Source organism: Schistocerca serialis, chromosome 5 (genome assembly GCF_023864345.2).
Source record: "Schistocerca serialis cubense isolate TAMUIC-IGC-003099 chromosome 5, iqSchSeri2.2, whole genome shotgun sequence".
NCBI classification, from domain to species: domain Eukaryota; kingdom Metazoa; phylum Arthropoda; class Insecta; order Orthoptera; family Acrididae; genus Schistocerca; species Schistocerca serialis.
Genome location: NC_064642.1, coordinates 611,301,281 through 611,323,770, shown reverse-complemented (window position 1 = coordinate 611,323,770; position 22,490 = coordinate 611,301,281). Strand labels below are relative to the sequence as shown.

The 22,490-nt window shown below is 46.5% G+C and overlaps 1 protein-coding gene and 1 non-coding gene across 2 annotated transcripts in view; one reads left to right on the top strand and one right to left on the bottom strand.

The window, feature by feature from the left end:
- Positions 1-22,490, top strand: part of LOC126480715 (uncharacterized) — a 54,777-nt gene that overhangs the window by 17,432 nt on the left and 14,855 nt on the right. The window lies entirely within an intron of this gene.
- LOC126482867 (U6 spliceosomal RNA) lies at positions 19,077-19,180 on the bottom strand. The gene has a single exon (XR_007587712.1). It is a non-coding gene; the product is annotated as a U6 spliceosomal RNA (small nuclear RNA).

Sequence of the window (22,490 nt, the reverse complement as noted above, 5' to 3'; positions counted from 1 at the left end):
GGAGAGGGAGGAATCCACACTGTAGACACGAGGAAGGGAGTTCTTCACCAAATGGCTCACATTAAAAACAGAAAATTTAGAAGTGTGGGTCAAGCCTCAAGCAGTGACCTAAATGCCAAAAAGGATGAAAGAACAGGGAGAAGGAACAAAATTGCAAGCAATACAGGGAACCAGGTGGATAGCCAAGATGATACAATTCAGAACACCGAGAAAGGGGAAGGTGGGGGGGCCATCAGGAAAGGAGCGAGGATAGGAAGGGAAGGGAAGGCAAGGGAAGGGAAGGCAAGGGCAGGGCAGGTGAAGGAAATGCCGCTATGGAAGGAAGAATGGGGTGCAATATCTTGGGGCCCTGTGTGCACCACACACAAACTCACGAAAGAACTGTGAGCCCCCTGGGGGGGGGGGGGCTCAATTTTATGTAAGCTCGATCTGTGCTTTAAGAGGGGTCAAATTGCCTACAATTGCTTCAAGTTTCTTATTGAAGCACTATAAAACTGGCATTTTGTGACAAATTAGTCATAAAATTGTTTGTTGTATAAGTTAACATTGCGAGTTCAAAACTCTTATACTGATTAACGAAAACTAACATTCTGTATCATCAGCCGTTGTGGGCAAAATTGGGTGCTGTAGCTGTCACCTGCATAGTCAAGGCGTGTGACCTTGGCTGTAGCACTGGTCATAATTTTAGTCTTTGGAAAAGTTATCAGTGAACATAATTTTATCATCTTGTCACTCATAGACTGTGTGAATATTGTCAAATAATGAAGACGATCAACTACCATTTACAAAGTAACTGAGGGATGCAGGGGCTAGATTGTAAAATTCACTCCCTATTACAAGAACACTGCCTTAATCATAGCACTGCCAACCTTCAGTATTACTTTGATTCTGCAAGTGCATCCATTTGTTGAACAGCTTAAGTTGCAGCTGCAGGAAATGAGATGATCGTGCATTACCATATGAAACCCTTTGAAACAAACCTTATGTATTGATTCTTAAGGTTGCCAAGCTCTAAATGAGCTAATTTGATTGTAATAAAGCTTGAAATTTACTCTGATTTTGAAAGCACAGTTGTGAATTGTACCATGTACTCAAAATTCTAAGATGGAAGCAAGCCAAATTGATTCTAATGCCAAGTTTTGGCAGCCATCTTTAAATTGTTTTATGTAATTAATTATTGAAAATTACTAACTGGATTGTAAACTGTCATTTAGTGAATTTACTTTGGCAAATAGAAAAATAAAGGCGACCTGTGCACAGATACTTATAATTGCTGTTTAAACAAATTGCGTTATTAGCATTGTACTCTGAAATACAATAGTCTGGAATTATTATCATGATTCTAAAGATCATATTTTTTTATTCAAATTATTATTTGAAATAAAATGGCAAAGCATAAAGGGTAGTAAGTGATGGATTTATAAAATAAACTGTTCAAACTAATTCTTGATCGACTTTGACCTAACGTGTGATACATTACCGAACAAAATTGAAAGTGTGCCTTTTCCGTGCTTTGCATCAGCAGAAGTGTGATTTTTGTTGTGTCGTCGGAACAGTGGTAGTGGTGGTGGATGATTTCGCACAGCCTCTTCATGTCTCTAATAACTTAATATATGCCAAGCAATGTGATGCACCACCAAGCCATTGTTCCAATGACAGCTGTGGCTCATGAAACTCCACAGTGTTATACGTTTGAAAATTCTTGCATCCACGATTTGATTCCCGACATGAGTTGATAACATGTAACTGAAAAGCCACACCACTTTCATGAAGAATCGATGCACTTTTTACAAGTTTACAAAGATATCTCTGCAGCCCGCCTCTGTATAGCGTTTCAAGTCTAATACACCAGTATTTATACCAAAAGAGACTTACCAAACGAGAAAGCACTGGTACATAGACACAATAAAAAAGCACACAAACACACACACAAATTTCGAGCTTTCGTAACCCAAGGTTGCTTCACCACGAAAGAGAGAAGGAGAGGGAAAGACGAAAGGATGATCCTTTCGTCTTTCCCTCTCCTTCCCTCTTTTCTGATGAAGCAACCTTGGGTTGCGAAAGCTTGATATTTGTGTGTGTGTTTCTTATTGTGTCTATCTACCAGCGCTTTCTTGTTTGTTAAGTCACAGCATCTTTGTTTTTTATATATTTTTTTCCCACGTGGAATATTCCCCTCAAGTTGTTCCATTACAAAATACATTTTTCAGTAGGCCAAACAACAAAAAGTTGACAGATGAATGGACGTAGTTGTATGTTCCAACAACTCATATGATTATGTCCCTCTTCAAATCATATAAGACATAGAGTGCATAGTTCATGCCTGAGATTGGTTCTGTGATGTTTTTTGGGTGCTGTTGATACTATGATTTCAGTCCAGCAATTCATGTCACTGTGAACGGAACTACAATGTTTATGTCAGCTTCTCGGTGACCAAGAGCTGCCTGTTCTACGTAGTCATCATGGGTATGCTTCAGGGATTCCAACCCCTCAAGATGTCAACAGCCTTGTTCACTGTGCTGCACAATACATTCCTGGTTTGATGCACAATGAAGTACCATATCGCACTTCAACTCCACTGAATCAGCTGACCTTCATAATATACAAAATAACAGCAGGTGAAACATAGCAGTCTGTATCACCATAATTTGGTAGTTCAAAGGGGCTTAATCCAAGGAAAAGTTGGCGGGTCAAGGCCTACATCCACTAGTTGGTTGGCTGTCTGTGTTAAAGGGACCAAACTACGAGCTCACCAGTCCCTTCATTCTACTTGTATCTAAACAGGAATAACCCTCAGGAGGAGGATACAAAAAGCTAATCCTAAGAACCCTGATTGTAAGGAAGATACAATAAGATAGAGAAAATTGAGGAGAAGTAGTATGGGAGTGAGAGGGCTAAAGTGGGCGAGCTTCTCTGTCAAGAATGCAGTTGGATGTCTCTAGAGCATGGTATTTGGTGAGAGACGCACCTTTTGCATCCTACCAGCACTAGGTCACCATCTTTTACCCAAGGAAACAAGCAACATAAACAAGATTATAAATGTTTAAGAAAGATAAAACATTAAAAATAGCAAGTATAACAGAACAAGGAGAATAAAAAGTTGGGAAGTGTAAGGTCACAGTGGAACACCTGGGCCAGAGCAGGTGAGCAGTGTGCCTCCACCTTTTCAGGCAGTCAGTGAGACCAAAGTGCCTCATCTCATACAGCCACATAGAAACCACTTTCGCAGATGAAATGTAAACCAGGTCAGCTGCTTTAGCTATGTGTAGCTGACGAAGGACAGTTGAATCCCCCCAAGAAGGGCGAAGGAAAGACTGCAATACGGTTGTTGTTTTCTTTTATTGCTGTCAGTTCTTTTGGGGAGTCAGCGCGAACTATTCCAAACTCAACACATCCAACGATAGAAGGCATGGAGTCAATCAAAGGTCCAGTTCTGGGACTCTCATTTCCAAAATTGGCAGCCTGGTAGCCTACTTTTCAGGTGGTCGGCTTGTTCATTTGCTGAAATCCCAACATATCCAGGGGTCCAAACAAAGATGACTGGCTGTCCAGCTTGATGGAGGTCAGAGGTCCTGGATAGTCATGACTAATGGGTGATGAGGGTAGCACTTATCTGTAGCTTGAAGGCTGCTTAGCGAGTTTCTGCATATTAGAAGCATCTTGCCAGTGCAAGAACGAGTGTGGCTGGGGTCTTGTTTCATGGCCACCAATTCAGCAGTGAAGACACAATCAGCAAGGAACATAGTTCAGTGCAGCTCGCATGCACTTATGCAAAACCGGTTCGTCCATCAACCTCTGAGCCGTCAGTGTATCCCACTTCTGATCCTGGAAATGTATTGAGGAGAGCCAGGAACAGGTGAAGAAACAACATGAGATCAACTGAACCTTTCAGTCCAAAGTGTAAATCAGGACAGATCCGAGGTCGGGATACGTGCTATGCGGGCATGCTTGATTGCTCCCTGACAGGAGGCAACAGTGGGGAAGTTTGAGTTCAGAGCAGAGACACTGTAGTCTAACTGCAGTTGTGCCCCAGTTCTGGGTCTCTATTGTGTGAGGTGGACCTCCCGACAAGGAAAAAGGACAAGATAGATAGAATGCTTTGGGAGCTGTGAACATGTATAGAATGATTTGGTAGCTGTTGTTGGCACCTGATCCATAGTGGAGGGACCACAGCTTTTATGAGAAGGCTGTTTGTGAGGGTGGTCCAAAAGGCTCCTGTTGCAAGTCGTACCCCACAGTGGTGTATTGGGTTCAGTGATTGCAATGCTGATGGTTATGCAAACCATATGCCAGACTCCAGTAATCAAGATGACACAGGATCTGGCCTTTGTAAAGCTGCAGAATGGTAGCTCAGTCTGCACCCCAGCTGGTGTTACTGAGGCAGCAAAGTATTTTAAGATGTAGCCAGCACTATTGCATTAAGTTGGTGAAGTTGGGGAAGCCACATCAGCTGGGCATCGGAGATCACTCCCAAAAAGTGTTAAGTCTCCGCCACATTGAGTAGGGAGGAAAACTGAAAGCCAAGGGTGAGGGCTCATGACTGCGTGTTTCGAATCAGCAGAACCAACACTAGAGGAGCAACAGCAAAAGCAAAAATCGTCAGCATACAAAGAGGGTGATACTGAAGACCCTGTGGCTGCTGCTAGTCCTTTGATGCCCCAAAAAAAGAGAGGAACACTTAATACAGAGCCCTGCAGTACCCCATTCTTTTGGATAACAGGGGTATTGTCAGAAGCACAAATTGAACGCAGAAAGTACAGTGTGACAAGAAGTTCTGGATAAAAATTGGGATTGGAGCCTGGAGACCCTACTTACGTAAAGCGGTGAGGGTGTGGTATCATAAGCCTTTTGCAGGACAAAGAAGACAGCTATAAGGTGGTGATGTTGGTCAAAAGCTGTCCAGATGGTAGACTCCAGGCAAACCAAATTATCAACAGTGGAATGACTTTGGCAAAAACCGCCCTGGAATGGAGCCATGAGACCCCAAGACTCAAGAAGCTAACACATCCACCACCTCACCATGCATTTCAGTAACATACAGAGAACATTGTTGAGAATAATTGAGCCATAGCTGTCCATCTCAAGGGAATGCTTGCCAGTTTCAGCATAAAGATGACGATGCTCTCCTGCCATTGAGGTGGGAGCTTACCCTCACTACAAATATGGTTGCAGATGGTAAGGAGATGATGCTGACAATCCACTGACAGGTGTTTGACCATTTGTTGTTGATGTTGTCTGGCCCTGGGGCTATGTCACGGCAAAGGCATAGGGCACTGAAGAATTCCCCCCCCCCCCCCCCCCTTCCCCACTGAATGGAGCAGTATAGGCCTCCAGGTGTGTGGAGTGGAAGGCAGATGCAATCGCTCAATCTGCTTTTTAAGGACACAAATTGCAGGTTGATAGTTCTGAAACACAGAGGCTCAAGATAATGCAGAGCAAAATGTTCGGCTATGGTATCTGGGTCAGTGAAAACAGCACCACTCAGCGAATTATGACGTACATCTGCAGATGACTGGTATCCATAGGGGCAGCTGATCTCTCAAACCTGCAAAAGAGGCATACATGGACAGAACGTTCCCAGCATTCTTACTTCCATCATTTTATTAAGTGATGGACCTAGGCACAGAGCCATTTAAAGACATTGAGGTGGTGAATCAAAGAATGCTGCTTATAGTGTTGGTGAGCCTACTTACGGTCTTTGATGGCCTCAGCGATTCCCGAGGTGCACGAAGGTACTGCGTTCCTATGGAGGATCCCGAAGAATAGCGGATTGCTAAGTCAGCTGCCAATATGGCTGCTTTTCCTCTCTGGACAGGCATGTCAATGTGTCGATTTAGCAGGGAGGTGAAAGCATCCCAGTCGGCATTTTGGAAAGTCTATTAGGTGGGCACCCAGGGAAGTGATGTTGAGGGAGGGACAGGAAGATTGGGAAGTGATCACAACCTCACAGGTCATCGTGGACCCTCTAGTAGATAGATGGGAGAAGACCAGGGCTGCAAATAGGAAGACCAATGGCTGATTAAGTTCCATGTGTGATACTGAAGTGTGTGCAGGCACCAGCATTCATGAGACAGAGGTTGAGATCTACCAGTAAGTTTTTGATGTCTTTACTGCAGCCAGTGGTTGCCATTATACCCACAAAGGGTTATGGGCATTGAAGTCACCAAAGATTAGCAAAGGTGGGGTGAGCCAAGAAACCAATGCAGACAATACTTTCTTAGGCACTCCACCATCAGGAGGGAGATAAACATTACAGATGGTAAAATCCTGAAATGCCCATACCTGGACAGCCACAGCCTCCAAAGTTGTATATTTGCTGCATACAGAGTCCAGAATGTATGTGCACACTCCACATGACACTATCATAATTGGCATGATTTTTAAAATACCGCCAGTAGCCATGAAGAACAGGGATGTGCGTTGCTGGAAACCAAGTTTCCCAAAGGGCAATGCATAAAGCAGGGGAGGAATTCAAGAAATGTCTTGACTCAGCCAGGTGGTGGAAGAAACTATTACAATTCCAATAGAGAATAGTGCTCTCAGTACACTGTGAAGTTGTGAAGGGACCAGGGAGGCAGGTTATGTCCCAGGGTCACCTGCTACCATTGGTTGGGGCAGGGGGGGGGGGGGGGGTTATGGTATCAAGAGACACTGTTTCTGAGATACATTGTGTGGTGCAGTCTGGAGTCTCAGGGGCCACCGGGCTCACTGCTATGGCCACAGAAGCAGGACATTCTGTTGGTCCCCACACCACCGGATTCTACACACATCCAAAAAAGTTTTGCATCACCTCGGATCCGAGAGTTCTGGAACCTGTACAGAAAATTGGAATAGAGATCAATATAAACATCATTTCCGCCCTTTTATTGCTCATGAAAATCGCACATTGCACGTTGTACCACTGTACAGCGAGGCCTTCAGAAGTGGTGGTCCAGATTGCTGTACACACCAGTACCTCTAATATCCAGTAGCACGTTCTCTTGCATTGATGCATGCCTGTATTTGTCGTGGCATACTATCCTGAAGTTCATCAAGACACTGTTGGTCCAGATTGTCCCACTCCTCAATGGCAATTTGGCGTAGATCCCTCAGAGTGGTTGGTGAGTCACATTGTACATAAACAGCTCTTTTCAAGGCCACTCTAGTCGAGCGAAGTCATTATCTTGAAGGAAGTCATTCACAAAATGTGTATGATAGGGGTGCGAATTGTCATCCATGAAGACAAATGCCTCGCCAATGTGCTGCTGATTTGGTTGCAATATCAGTTGGAGGATGGCATTCACATATTGTACAGCTGTTACTGCACCTTCCACAACCACCAGCGACGTACATCGGTCCCACATAATGCCACACCAAAACAGCAGGGAACCTCCACCTTTCACTGGAAAAGTGTGTCTAAGGCATTCAGCCTGACCGGGTTTCCTACAAACACGTCTCGTGTGATTGTCTGGTTGAAGGCATATGCGGCACTCGTTGGTGAAGAGAACATGATGCCAATCCTGAGCTGTCCATTTGGAATGTTGTTGGGCCCAACTGTACTGTGCTGCATGGTGTTGTGGTTGCAAAGCTGGACCTCGCCATGGACATCTGGAGTGAAGTTGCACATCATACAGCCGGTTGTGCACAGTTTGAGTCATAACACGACGTCCTGTGGCTGGACAAAAAGCATTATTCAACATGGTGGTGTTGCTGTCAGGGTTCCTCCGAGCCATAATCTGTAGGTAGGAGTCATTCACTGCAGTAGTAGCCCTTGGGCAGCTTGAGCGAGGCATGTCATTGACAGTTGCTGTCTCTCTGTGTCTACTCAATCTCCAAACAACATCGCTTTGATTCACTCTGACAAGGGGAGGCCATGACGTTTGGAACGCGGATTTACTGCAAACTTCGTACACTCTTAGTACTCCATGAGGACAACAAAACGTGTAAGCAGTAGCGCGTACTTCTCCAAAGTTATTGAGAAAATCGCAAGGTAATTTCGGTCGTCAGATATATATATGTGTGTGAGTGTGTGTGGCCATTTTAACCATGAAGCGACTGCAGCCAAGTGGTGCCGGCACGGTAGCTCAGCATGTTCGGTCGGAGCATTAGCTACCTTTTATAATAAAAAAAATGAGCAAATGGATCATCGAACAAACTGAACGGGTGTCATCAGACATCCGCCCTGAACAAATTCCACAAACAATGTAGAACAAATTTTTTTTTTTTAAGTGTTTGGCGTTCAAGCCGCTGGATCGCTGCATCAAGTTCCATTCGACAGTTATTTTTATTTTCAACACAGTCATTTTCTTTATTATTTATATTACATTACGAGTACATGTTGCAGGGTGGTATTTTTCATAAAAACATGGAAAACAAAGTTAAATGGCACCAGCTGCATTGAATAAATGCTATGTTTCCGCATACGCAAGGTCTTTTGACGATTTCCGTGGAAAAACAAACCTCGTTAACATTTTCAAAAACCTCTCTTTCAGATGATAGTTGGGAAGCAAACCATGCATAGTGCAGTATTTCCTTAAAAATCAGCGCTGATAATTGGTTATGCAGTATCGAGTGTATTTTAATAGCATCTTCCGAGAAGCAATTTCTCGTTCTCTTTCGATTAAACATGAACAGTTTTGAAGACACGGACATGCATACATTTTCAGTATCACTATATATGTTTGGTCATTTACTAATCGATAGTTATGAATATTATATTATTTGTGATAATCAAAATTAGCAAATAACATTATAAATTTAATAGAAGTTCATCCGATTACATGTATTTTTCCCATTATATCAATTGTAATATAAATAGTACAGAAAATGACTGTGTTAAAAATAAAAAAAAGCTGACAAACGGAACTTGATGCAGCGATCCAGCAGCTTGAACGCTAACCACTTAAAAAAGGAAAATGTTCAGGGCAGATGTCCAATGACACCTGTTCTGTTTGTTTGTTCATCCGTTGGCTCCGTTTTTTTTATTATAAAGGGTAGCTAACACTCTGACTGAACACGCGAGCTGCTGTGCCGGCACCACTCCGCTGCAGCCGCTTCATGATTAAAATGGCCACTCACAGATATATATCTGACGACCAAAATTATCTTGCGATTTTCTCAGTAATGCTTGAGAAGTACGCGCTACTGCGTACACATTTTGTTGTCCTCATGGATAACTACGAGCGTACGAAGTTTACAGTAAATCTGCATTCCAAACGTCGTGGCCTCCCCTTCTGAAATGCCTAGACACTTCCCTTGTTGAGAGCCCTTCCTGGCACAAAGTAACAATGCGGATACGATCGAACCGCGGTATTGACCGTCTATGCACGGTTGAACTACAGACAACACGAGCCGTGTACCATCTTCCTGGTGGAATGACTCCCTCTGTCTAATAGGCGCTGCTCCTGCACGGTTGTTTACATCTTTGGGCGGGTTTAGCGACATCTCTGAACAGTCAAAGGGACTGTGTCCGTCATACAATATCCACAGTCAGCCTATCTTCAGGAGTTTTGGGAACTGAGGTGATGCAAAACTTTTTTTGATGTGTGTAGGATCCAGTGCTGTGGGGACCAGCTGAATTTCCTTTAACTTAGAGGACTTCTTATTGTCGTCCTTTTCTTCAGTATGTTGGGATGACTGGGAGGGCTTCCCTGAATTAGTTTCAGGGATTGAAGATCATGAAGCCCTATGACCAGCAGTCTGTGGGTCCTTCAGCCACTGGCTGGCATCCAGTTGCAGACCAGCAGAAACTTTGGAGGGGAGTGTCTCGAGGGACCCCTTCCCGCCATGAGTAGCCACATGAGGATGATGCGTCTCCAGATGGGGGATGGAAATTGGCGAGGATGGGGAGCTGTTGCTCCAAAAGTTGGTGTGGGGGAAGCAGCAAGAGGAGAGCTCCCAACCATCACAGGGCAGGCTTGGTCGAGAGCATGCCTGAGGTCTTGCTGTAGGGCATATAATGGAAGAGAGTACTGTTGACAGGGGGGGGGGGGGGGTGATGTCAACATAGCTGTAGTGTACAACATTGTCATGTGTGCAAGATGTACATGTGCATACTTTTTCTTGGCCTCTTGGTATGTCTGTCCAGTCTTATATACCTGTATTTTTTTTCACTCTCTGAAAGACAGTGCAGTCCGGTGAGCCGGGAGATTGATGCCTTCCACAGTTGATGCAGACAGGGGGGGAGGAGCACATGAAACATTCCCAAATAACTGTCTGCAATACCCACAGACTGTACTGGTGTCGCAATAGTTGACATGTGTCTAAAATTTCACACATTTGGAGCACTGTGATGGGTCGTCGGGGGAGGGGGGAGAAACATACAGTTTCACATCACTTTGATATACCATGACTCACCACTTTTACCTTGTAAGGCAACGAATCACCCTCGAAGGCCAAGATGAAGGCCCCAGTAGCAATCCTATTGTCCTTTGGCCCCCTAGGGACAAAACGAATAAAGTGTACACCCCTATCACTGAAAGTTGGCATGTAGCTCATTGTCAGACTGCAAGAGGGGGTCATGATGGGAAATGATACTGTAAACCATGTTTACTATTATGGGGAACGATAGTCATTAGGCTGCTACCAAACTGTCAGAAGCAAGACACTCCCGTGACTGGGCAAGGTATGCCGTTTTAACCAAAATTGACCTACTCTTCATTTTGGGAAATTGCTGCAACTGCCCCAAACTTGTCCTCTACAGTGTCTATACAGGATAAATGCTTTGCAGCCAAATAAGAATTCTCATCTGGCTTTGTACCAACCAGCTATTTCGGAGGGGGGGGGGGGGGGTTTATGTGGTATTCCTCTGCTTGTTGCTTAGCGCGACACTCCCACAATGTAGCCAGGGAAGGAAATATTTTGGGGTCATATCTCTGCTTTGAATGCGCACGCTCTTTCCTTCTGAAGAGACTGCGGAAGCTGTACAACCAACAGCAGGAAAAGCTTCATTTGCTTCATGTGCAAGTCATTCACCATGGTGTGATGAACTCCAAAGAGGGGCTCTCGCCATGGGCACCACCCAGCCTCAGCAAAGGTTACCTGGCCATTAATCTATTGCTTGGAGTCTCCATGCCCCAGACAAGACGGGATATAGTTCTTGGCATACATAGGGAGTTACCAGGTCGGTCAGGCACCACCAGTGCGATCGATCGATGCACAATCAGCTACTTTGCAGGTACTTGATGACCCCCTACAAGAGGATGGCTTCTGTGCTGGGTTTTGGGGGTACTGGGTTTTGGGGGTACTATCTTATTGGAGAGGAAGAGTTAAGGTGGACAGGCACCATATGGGTGACCTTCACAGCACAATCTTCACTTCACAAAAATTTGAAAATGGGGTGGCAGGGCAAACCCAAAAATGGAGACCATCAATTTATTAAAAAAAAAACAGGGCGTACTGAAAGTGAAATAGAAAAGCAGAGTTCTAAATCACTTACTGTGTCAAACCATGCTCTACACCGGAAAGACAGTCTGATAAAACACAGAGGGAGGAAGATATAGTGGAAGTATAGGCTTCTAGTACAAAAAGATAGATAGTGCTGCAAAGGCTGTGGCCCCATGGCAACCAAGCACCTATACTCACAAAAGAGTTGTGAACCCAATGGAAAAAGGGGGTGGGGCACAGCCAGAGTCAGCTGCAAAAATGGTGGTGGGATGCATTCGTCATCAGCCGGGGAATGGTGGTGGGGTGCGTCCAGCATCAGCCGGGGAATGGTGGTGGGGTGCGTCCAGCATCAGCCGGGGAATGGCGGTGGGGTGCGTCCAGCATCAGCCGGGGAATGGCGGTGGGGTGCGTCCAGCATCAGCCGGGGAATGGCGGTGGGGTGCGTCCAGCATCAGCCGGGGAATGGCGGTGGGGTGCGTCCAGCATCAGCCGGGGAATGGCGGTGGGGTGCGTCCAGCATCAGCCGGGGAATGGCGGTGGGGTGCGTCCAGCATCAGCCGGGGAATGGCGGTGGGGTGCGTCCAGCATCAGCCGGGGAATGGCGGTGGGGTGCGTCCAGCATCAGCCGGGGAATGGCGGTGGGGTGCGTCCAGCATCAGCCGGGGAATGGCGGTGGGGTGCGTCCAGCATCAGCCGGGGAATGGCGGTGGGGTGCGTCCAGCATCAGCCGGGGAATGGCGGTGGGGTGCGTCCAGCATCAGCCGGGGAATGGCGGTGGGGTGCGTCCAGCATCAGCCGGGGAATGGCGGTGGGGTGCGTCCAGCATCAGCCGGGGAATGGCGGTGGGGTGCGTCCAGCATCAGCCGGGGAATGGCGGTGGGGTGCGTCCAGCATCAGCCGGGGAATGGCGGTGGGGTGCGTCCAGCATCAGCCGGGGAATGGCGGTGGGGTGCGTCCAGCATCAGCCGGGGAATGGCGGTGGGGGTGCGTCCAGCATCAGCCGGGGAATGGCGGTGGGGTGCGTCCAGCATCAGCCGGGGAATGGCGGTGGGGTGCGTCCAGCATCAGCCGGGGAATGGCGGTGGGGTGCGTCCAGCATCAGCCGGGGAATGGCGGTGGGGTGCGTCCAGCATCAGCCGGGGAATGGCGGTGGGGTGCGTCCAGCATCAGCCGGGGAATGGCGGTGGGGTGCGTCCAGCATCAGCCGGGGAATGGCGGTGGGGTGCGTCCAGCATCAGCCGGGGAATGGCGGTGGGGTGCGTCCAGCATCAGCCGGGGAATGGCGGTGGGGTGCGTCCAGCATCAGCCGGGGAATGGCGGTGGGGTGCGTCCAGCATCAGCCGGGGAATGGCGGTGGGGTGCGTCCAGCATCAGCCGGGGAATGGCGGTGGGGTGCGTCCAGCATCAGCCGGGGAATGGCGGTGGGGTGCGTCCAGCATCAGCCGGGGAATGGCGGTGGGGTGCGTCCAGCATCAGCCGGGGAATGGCGGTGGGGTGCGTCCAGCATCAGCCGGGGAATGGCGGTGGGGTGCGTCCAGCATCAGCCGGGGAATGGCGGTGGGGTGCGTCCAGCATCAGCCGGGGAATGGCGGTGGGGTGCGTCCAGCATCAGCCGGGGAATGGCGGTGGGGTGCGTCCAGCATCAGCCGGGGAATGGCGGTGGGGTGCGTCCAGCATCAGCCGGGGAATGGCGGTGGGGTGCGTCCAGCATCAGCCGGGGAATGGCGGTGGGGTGCGTCCAGCATCAGCCGGGGAATGGCGGTGGGGTGCGTCCAGCATCAGCCGGGGAATGGCGGTGGGGTGCGTCCAGCATCAGCCGGGGAATGGCGGTGGGGTGCGTCCAGCATCAGCCGGGGAATGGCGGTGGGGTGCGTCCAGCATCAGCCGGGGAATGGCGGTGGGGTGCGTCCAGCATCAGCCGGGGAATGGCGGTGGGGTGCGTCCAGCATCAGCCGGGGAATGGCGGTGGGGTGCGTCCAGCATCAGCCGGGGAATGGCGGTGGGGTGCGTCCAGCATCAGCCGGGGAATGGCGGTGGGGTGCGTCCAGCATCAGCCGGGGAATGGCGGTGGGGTGCGTCCAGCATCAGCCGGGGAATGGCGGTGGGGTGCGTCCAGCATCAGCCGGGGAATGGCGGTGGGGTGCGTCCAGCATCAGCCGGGGAATGGCGGTGGGGTGCGTCCAGCATCAGCCGGGGAATGGCGGTGGGGTGCGTCCAGCATCAACGGAGAAACTAGTTGGGGGATTCTGATGTGTGTGTAGAGGCAAAGCTGACGGCCTTGCAAACCAGCGCCAATGTGGGCTAAATCCGTAACAAGGAGAGGGGGGGGGGGGGGCGGAGTATGTAGAGAAAAGGATCATAAGGTGGAGGCAGCCCAGCAAAATAAGATTACCATGAGGGGAAGGGGGAGTGCAACTACAAAGGGAAAGGAGCTCGTTACAGACTACATGACCACAGGTCAGTCTGATTAGCAGGTATGAAGACGGCAGAGGAAAAAATGTCACACAGGTGAGAGTCTCCTTTGAAGTTTATTAGACAGGGTGGTTGACCCCCAAGAGTGGCCTATGACAGAGGAAAATGGAATCTGATGAGATGATGCAAATCTGCTCTGGAGGGATCATAGAGAATGAGGCGGTGGTGGCTGCCCCCGGAGCTAGTGAGACTTTCGTAAAGCTCATTCCCTGGAGTACCCATGTAACCAGGAACCAAAAGGAAATCAATTAAACAAGCAGTGCAGTCACGACTGGTGAGAAGTTCGTGTGTGGCAGATACCAAGGGGGAGGCAGGAAAAATACTAGACAGTAGCCTGGAGGCCATTTATCAATTCTGTACACAACAAAACTCGGTGAGGAAGACCATTTAATAAAGCATTCCACCCAGTAAATGGCCTTCAGTTCTGCAATAAATACCCCTCATGTTGTTCTGTGCCAGTGAGCCACCTCAAAGACTTGCAGGAGGCAGACTGCTCGGTAACTATTGAGCGATGATTGATCCTTACCAGGCTTAAGGACAGTAACCACAGTAATGTCCCTCCACTGAGAAGGAAAAACACCTTCAAGCTATATACTTAAAAACCCGGAGGACATATTGGGGGATGTGCAGGACTAAGGTCTTGGAGCAGTTTGTTACGAATGGAATCATGGCCAGGGGCTGGATCGTTGTGGGAAGAGAAGGCCAGAAGTTTCCATTGAGTTAAAGGTTCATTGTAGGATTCCACCTGACAAATGTGTTTGGATCTAATGGGCACCCAACAGCGAGGTCATCAGTGGTCTTACAGTTATGAAAACAAAAAAAGGAAAGGTGAACTAAAAGTTTGTACCCGCATGCACTCGAAATGACCACACCACCACTCCGTATCACATGCACTCTCTCACATGGTCTAAAACCAATTTGGAGGGAAGAGAGCTAATCAAGGCATTAAAACACAGAAGAACTAAAAGAAAAGCACATGGAAATGTGACTGGCTGACCACTTACAAAAAACTAGGATCAGCCAGCCACCCTTTGACACATTAAAACATCTCCCTAAAATCTTGTTGTACAATTCACAAAACTTTAAAACCCTAACCACATTTGTTTGATCATTACATAAAGTAGACGGCATACCTGCCACAGTTTGCTGGTCAGCAAATAAAATGCAGCACACCATGATCTGCATGCCACAAGCACCAGACATTGGAGGGTCCTCTGACTGGAGTAAGAATACATGTGTCATAGGGCTGTGGCCTATGTAAGGACGAGTTAGAAGGACCTCGTCTCGCCGACATGGCTGGAAGGAAGTACTCCATGGCTGAGTTGTGGACTTGATAATGTGGAGCTTGTTATCGGTCACTGCCAGCCACTCATCATGACTTTGTACCTCAACAGCGAGGTGATGGCTTCTTGATCCACCCTTTCATTCCTCGCAATTCCAATGTGTCCAGGTACCCAGCAGAAAGACACCTCCTTCCCCAGTCATCATAGTTGTAGGAAGGCATCCTCAATATTCTGGGTTACTGTGTCTACTAGGTACAAATGTTGGAGAGAGTAAAGGGTGCTAGATAATCTGAACAGACGAGAAATCTGACACCGGGAGAACCTCTCATCTGCCCAGTGCTTGCAAGGTTGCATATAATTCCGCATCAAAGGTGGTAAATTCTGGAGGCAGTCTGACCTTGATGACACAACCCAGGAAAATGACAGATCAACCAACAGAGTACCCCGCGTAGACCCCCGTAAAAATAGCTACATGGTCATTGTACTCAGATAAAATATCAGAGAATATCATATTAAAAATGGAAGGAGAGCTATCTCTCCACCTGACAAGGGGTAAAATGTAAATGGGAAGCTTCAATCCACTCTCTTCTGAAGAAGGCAGCCAGTTAGGCACTGACACTGCTACAGAAGGGGTCACAATGTGTTCCACAAGAACTAGTGGATTTGTACAAAGGTCACCTGGGAGGGCAAGCCATGGGACAGAAGATGAACAAGAACCACCTTGGAGGGCATGGAGCATAGTCTGCACCTGTGATGAAGGGATAGAAGAACCTAGGGAGAACACAAAGCGTTCAGAATGCACTCCCTTGCTCTGATTACATTATGGGCCTTGGTGCAAAGGTGTTTATAGGTAATAAGACTGATGGGTGCTGCTTAAGGCATTGCAAGGTTTGATGGTGATAATGGATGGCGAAGGCAGTGGCTGCACTCCACCCCAGGACCTGGCAGAAGGAGCCTGTCGAAATAGGGATGATAATGCCAGTAGCGTGAGTAATTTTATTGGTCTCATCACATCTGTCTTTATCAATACAACCTTACGAAGCAGAGGTAAACATGAGTTGGGACATATGTAGAGGCCAATCAGTGCCATGGAAAGCCGAGTGCAGTAACATGGCCATCAGGAGGTGGGAATTGAACAAGCGGCTGCTGTCGCATCATTGCAGTAACCAATGTAATGAAGGGAGAAGGGATGGGGAAGTGAGCGAAAGATCAGTGGCAAGAAAGTGCCATAAGCGACATTAAAATGGGTAGGGAACCATCATTAAGAAGGCACAGGCCATGGTCCACGAGAAAATTGTTTATGACAAGACCCTGACTGTACAAAAAGGACTGCCCCATAGGGAATGGTGGACATTAAAATCCCCAAGGAGGAGGGAGTTGCTGAAGGAAGGCAGTGCAGCAGGTGTTGGTGGACTGCTAGACGGGAGGTAGAAATTGCAAACCGTGACTGCAGCATCCAAGTGAACTCTGATAGCAACCAATTATGATGTGGAATGAAGCAGGATCCATGTACTAACATTGTTTGTATGGACAAATGTGCAAACAACACCATAAGGCCTCAGAGGCCTGACCTGGTTCCGAGAAAGTGTGGAACCCAGAAAGGGTCCGTGAGGTAGCATCAGTAAAATGAGATTCCTGGAAAATTACACAAGCTGCCTGGAAAATTACACAAGCTGCAGAGTGAAAGGAAATGAGGGATTGCAACTCCGGAAGGTGACAGTTGTATCCATTACAATTCCACTGAATAAGTGCAGAACAGGTTTCCAAACAGGTCGAAGTGGTCATGCTGCCAGGTCACCATTCATCCATCATTCACAAGGACAAGGCAACGTCCATAAACAAGAGGCCAGGTTCAGGTTGCAAGGGGAATTAGTACCTTCGAGGGGACCAGAGGGGCTTTGTCCCAGCACTTATGTTTCTTCTTTTCCCCTTTGTAGGTAGAGGGAGTGGGTGGGGGGAGGGGGGGGGGCAGGGCTCAAGGAGATAACTGGCTTCAGCAGTATCTGGCATGTGGCACCAGGCCTCTGGTCTGGGAGACGCAGGGGGAGGTGGTCCCCCACATCAGTGACAGTTGCCAAAGAAAGTGGACACTTCCCTGGCTGAGTAGAGGGGCAGCACCCAGAGGGGAGGGCATGGGTACCTCAAGGGGGAGAGGAGAGGGGAAAGGACGTAACGGAGGCAAAGCTAGATGTGGATACAGGGTGAAGACAGTCATATTTCTGATGAGTCTCAGTGCAGGATTAAGTCAAGGGACGTATATTCCTATATCTTCTTTTCCTTCTTATACACTGGGATATCTGGCAAGTGAACATGCACGGGTGGCAGAACACCGGGGCTCCTCTCATGGAGTGGGCATCTACATTCAGCACACAGAGGGTCCACTGTGCAGTGGGAAATGTGCCCAAAATGCAAACACCAGAAACACTTCATGGATGGCAGGAAGTATGGCTTCACGTTACACCAATAAACCATAACCTTTACCTTCTCCAGAATGGTATCACCCTCAAACGCCAGAATAAAACCACTAGTATTGATCCGATTGTTCTTAAGGCATTTTGGAACATGCTGAGCAAAATAAACACCCCCGCTATGCCAGATTATCCTGGAGTTCATTAGTTTATAGAATGAGGTTCCTATGAAAAATGACACCCTGAGCCATATTCAAAGACAGGTGAGTAGTAGTGGGCACAGGGATGTCACCAAGATGGTCACAGGCATAAAGAGCTGCAGAAGTTTTGATCAACAGTGAATCCAACAGCATCTCACTCAGATAATCCACTTCAACAAACTTGTCTTTGATAGTTTCTATGAAAAATAACTTTATTGATAGTGAAAGTGTCCCCGTCAATCCTGGTGCGAACCAGGTAGCAGGGAAAAGGTCTCACCGTAAGCTGGCGAGCCTTCCACAGGAGTAATCAGGTTGGTTGGTTGGTTGGTTTAAAGGAGAAGGGGAAGGGACCAAACTGCGAGGTCATCAGTCACTTGTTCCAGGTAAAATAATTACACAAGCGAAAGAAGAAAAAAAGGGAGATGTGCAGTACGATAACAGGAAAATGGAAGAGCGACAGGACAACCAACACTACTATGTACTAAACAGGAAAAGAAAACCACACAGAGAAGAAAGAAACAGGTAGAAGGGATAATAAAAAGAGAGAGCAGATGACTGTGGCTTGCCGACCACAAGAATAAAACTGAAAAGCCAGCCACTCTGCAATACATTAAAACATCTGGCCTAAAAGCATTGGAGTGGAGGACACAAAGGACAAGCGTGAAAACTTATATAGAATGATAAAACCCGCTGTCATGTACAAACGTGAAACTAAATTAGCCGATGAGGTATTGTCAGCTAAAATTAATGGCAACGAGTCAGGTAACAGAAGAGTCTGTTGCAGAGCAGCCAAAGGTGGACAGCTCACCAAGATAGGGGCCACTGTCAGCCAGGCACCGCACCAACACCAAGGTGGGTCATTACGGTGCAGGAGGTAGCAATGTATCACCCAAGCGTGACCAATGTGGAGCCGACAGAGAACCACAGAATCCCTGCGAGAGGCCCACATGGAGGTCTTCCACACATTTGTAGACTCTTTAATGGCACACAGTTTGTTGTGCGTACTGAGGTTATGCCATTCCGCCTCCCAAAGCCACAAAACCGTGTGGCATAGTAATGAACGCAGGTTAGTTGCAGTGAAGCCGATCTCCATAAGCAGTTTCCACGTGGCCTGTTTGGCCAGCCTGTCAGCAAGTTCGTTGCCTGGGATTCTGATCTGCATGACCTGGGGTCCAGACAAACACCACTGAACGACTGGACTGTTCCAGGGCAGATGAACTTCTGGATGGTTACTACCAAAGGATGATAAGGGTAGCACTGGTCGATAGGTTGTAGACTGCTCAAGGAGTCTGTACACAGAAGAAATGACTCCCCAGGGCATGAACGGATGTCTCAGGAGAACGAGAGATAAAAATTTGTAACGCTTCACGATTTTGCACGTCATCCTTGTGCAGGGGCCATGCTAATCTCTGTATCGTTCCAGTTTTAGTATATGTACCGCCGAAGCGAGTACAGAGTAATCGTGGAAGGGAAGGCCACAGGGTTGATGACCTCGCAGTTTGGTCCCTTCCCCTTCTCCTTTGCCAACTAAAGATACGGCCGTAGAGGAACAGCCAGTTTGTAGAAGCTTAATGAATTTCACACTAGCCACTGAAAAGGCCACATGGCATAGTGGCTGTTGCTGGGCGTTCTGATGCTCCAGAATGACAAGCAACCGCTCCTAGGCATACACAGCGAGGAAGCAGTTCAGGTATCAGAAGGTCGATTCCTGTGTTGTTGGGGGGACATCCTGGCTATATAGTGTGAAAAGAACGATGGGATTGAGTAAAAGGTGTAAGAGGTGGTAAGGCCACACACCGAAGACATTAAGTAGGGTGTTCCCCAGTTGACTCAATACGGATACAAAATTTAGAAAAGGATGTAAAACCCATAAGAGGGGAGCAAAAATACTGAAAAAGAGGAACGAAATTATATGAGATAGCAGAAACCAGGAGGATGACTGACATATGCAAGGGCACTGAGATGGTAAGGAGGGGCCATAGGGGAAGCAGCAAGGACCTGATGCGAGAGCAATAGTTTGGGGCTCTGAGTATGCCACACATGAACTCTTGAAAGAGCAATGGTTCTCATGAGGTATGACCACAATTGACATGAGTATGCTATCGTAGACAAACATAAAATTGGATTTTTAGACTACCATTTATGCAGGTTGAGAAACTAAGGGGGGACTAATAAATTTGTACACAACTGTGGGAAATTTCTTTGTACCAAGAATATTTCTTGTGACAGTTTTGTGCACACTTTTTACCCAATAGTAATAATAATTTTTACTTGCAGCACTGTAAGTGATGTTTACTATTGCTCTGAAACAACATTTGTGTATTTACACCAGTGATAATTTAAAAATTATGCTGTGATCCAGGTGCATACTGAATTGAGGGGTAGTTCATGGAGACAACTACAACCAAAATAATGACTAGATAAATGGATTTAAATATAGTTGTATGAAAACAAAGTTTAAGACATCCACATACACGACAACAGTTTCTTCTGTATATATGGTCACAATTTCATGAAAGCAAGATATGTTGGATTGTGTCATTATCTACTGCCATACTCCATAAGCTGAGCCGTGTGTGTGTGTGTGTGTGTGTGTGTGTGTGTGTGTGTGTGTGTGTGAGAGAGAGAGAGAGAGAGAGAGAGAGAGAGAGAGAGAGAGAGAGAGAGAGAACGTCTCAAAAGGTAGTTTATGCAGTGGCACACTCAGGTGGAGAGGGGTCACAATTGTTACTGTTGTCTGATCCACAAACGATGGTGGTTAGCGCATATCAAGGCACAGACAACACGGATTGTATTGTTGACCATTCCAAGCAACAGCTGTGGTGTGTGCATGAGCATGCTTTCCACTTGAAGGTGTATATCCTGCAAATTATGTCTCTCACTTGCTTAAGCAAAATTTGACAACCACATTCAACAATGACAACTCACAAAAAATGGAATCGAAATTTGCTAAACAACTCACTATGATCACATTCAATGCTCACATTAGCTACGGCACTTCAGCAAAGTGCTCAGAACATGCTGAATGCTCACTGGTTGGTGGAGAATGCATGACACATGGTCAGAACAAGCTTAAACTTGACCGCCATTGTTCGTGACTCCAACTGTAGTGAGAATTAATTTAGTTTATGAATATGAAAAATGAGCTGCAAACAACTGGCCTGGATTTTTTTTATAATTTAAAATAGCTGGAAAATTATTACTGAAAGACCTCAAAATAACAATAAGATATAATAATTAGATAAAACTTACAGAAGACTTAGCAGAAAGAATTAGAGTAATATAAACTTTGTAGGAGGGGGGGAATTGAAATTTCAGGAGGCATAATTAATTTAAAATCACTATTTTTCTTGAGGGGTCTCATTGTTTGGAGATCATTGTATGACCATCATGGAGCTATACAGTGTGTGACAGCATGCAGACGTTTTCAAAAATGTAGGAACATCCATTGTTGTGATGACGTGTTTGTAGTTAGAAAATCAACATTTGCTGGAGCAATTGGAGTGTGCATTTTCATGTTTTCCTTTAGTTGTAAAAACAAAGCTAAAAAAAATCAATACAAGAATATTGATATTTCACCAGTGGATTGTTTGCTACAATATTGATATTTTTGTTTCAGGGTTAATACCTGGTACAAGTCAATGGTAGTAAGTTACAACAACCATTTGATCCATCAATTTATTTTTGACATTAACAAATACACTCTTGTGCAATCCCTGTTGCATTTTTCCTAGAGGAACATTCATTCCTCCTCCTTGCAAACATGAAAAGAGTTAATTGTGGTGTCATAAATGAAAGTTGAACACAACGTCTACAAAATGAAGTGGAGTCTTAAAGAGAGATCACCCTCTAAAAATTAAATCTAGTACAGATGAAAAAGAAAGCAAAATTAAATTTACATTTCTTGTTAATGCTTAGGGGTTAGGAAAGTTTACGTCAACAAATTCCAGGCATTAAAAATATGCTATAAAAAGAAATGAAGCTGCCGATTGAGTGGCAAAACTACACATGTATGCAGTCCCATTGCAAATGGTAGCCTTGGTGAGAATTCTGTCTCGTGAAGTGTTGCCTTCGTAGGTATGGCTCCCATATGCCTGGGTTTCCCCAGATTTGTCCTAGTTTTAAGGGTGTTTGCAGGCATCCTGGTGGGGTTTTTATGCAACTGACTAGCATAAATGTGTTTCATGTATGGAGAAATTCAGGTGATTGGGAAATTGATTTTAATAAATCATCGTAAAAACTCGATAAGGACTGGCATATATGTAGTTTCCTTTTTTTAATGTAAGGGGCTGTCAAATGAAAACAAGACAGGTGGAAAAGAGATTGAAAAAGTAAACTTTATTATTTTGAAGGTAGTTGCCATAACATAATACATTTATCCCACAGAGACAAGACATTCAATGCCTTCATGGAAAAATGTCTTGCTTACGGAACCATGTTGTTCACCCATGTGTTGCCAAGGTTGTTCTAACTCTGCTGCAGAAGTTTCACTAGGGATCCCTTACACATCCTCCAAACAGCCCCAATCTCTTCCCATGTGATTTCCGTATTTGTGGAGCTTTGAAAAAACACATTCATGGCCATTGATTTGCTTCAAACAACGAAGTTCCCATCTAGGTACAATCATGGTTCCATATGCAACTTCAAACATTTTTCCATGAAGACATTGGTGGTCTCGTCTCACAATGGAATAAATGTATTAACAATTATGGTGATTATTTTTAAAATAAATAATTTACTTTCTTCCATCTGTCCTGTTTCCA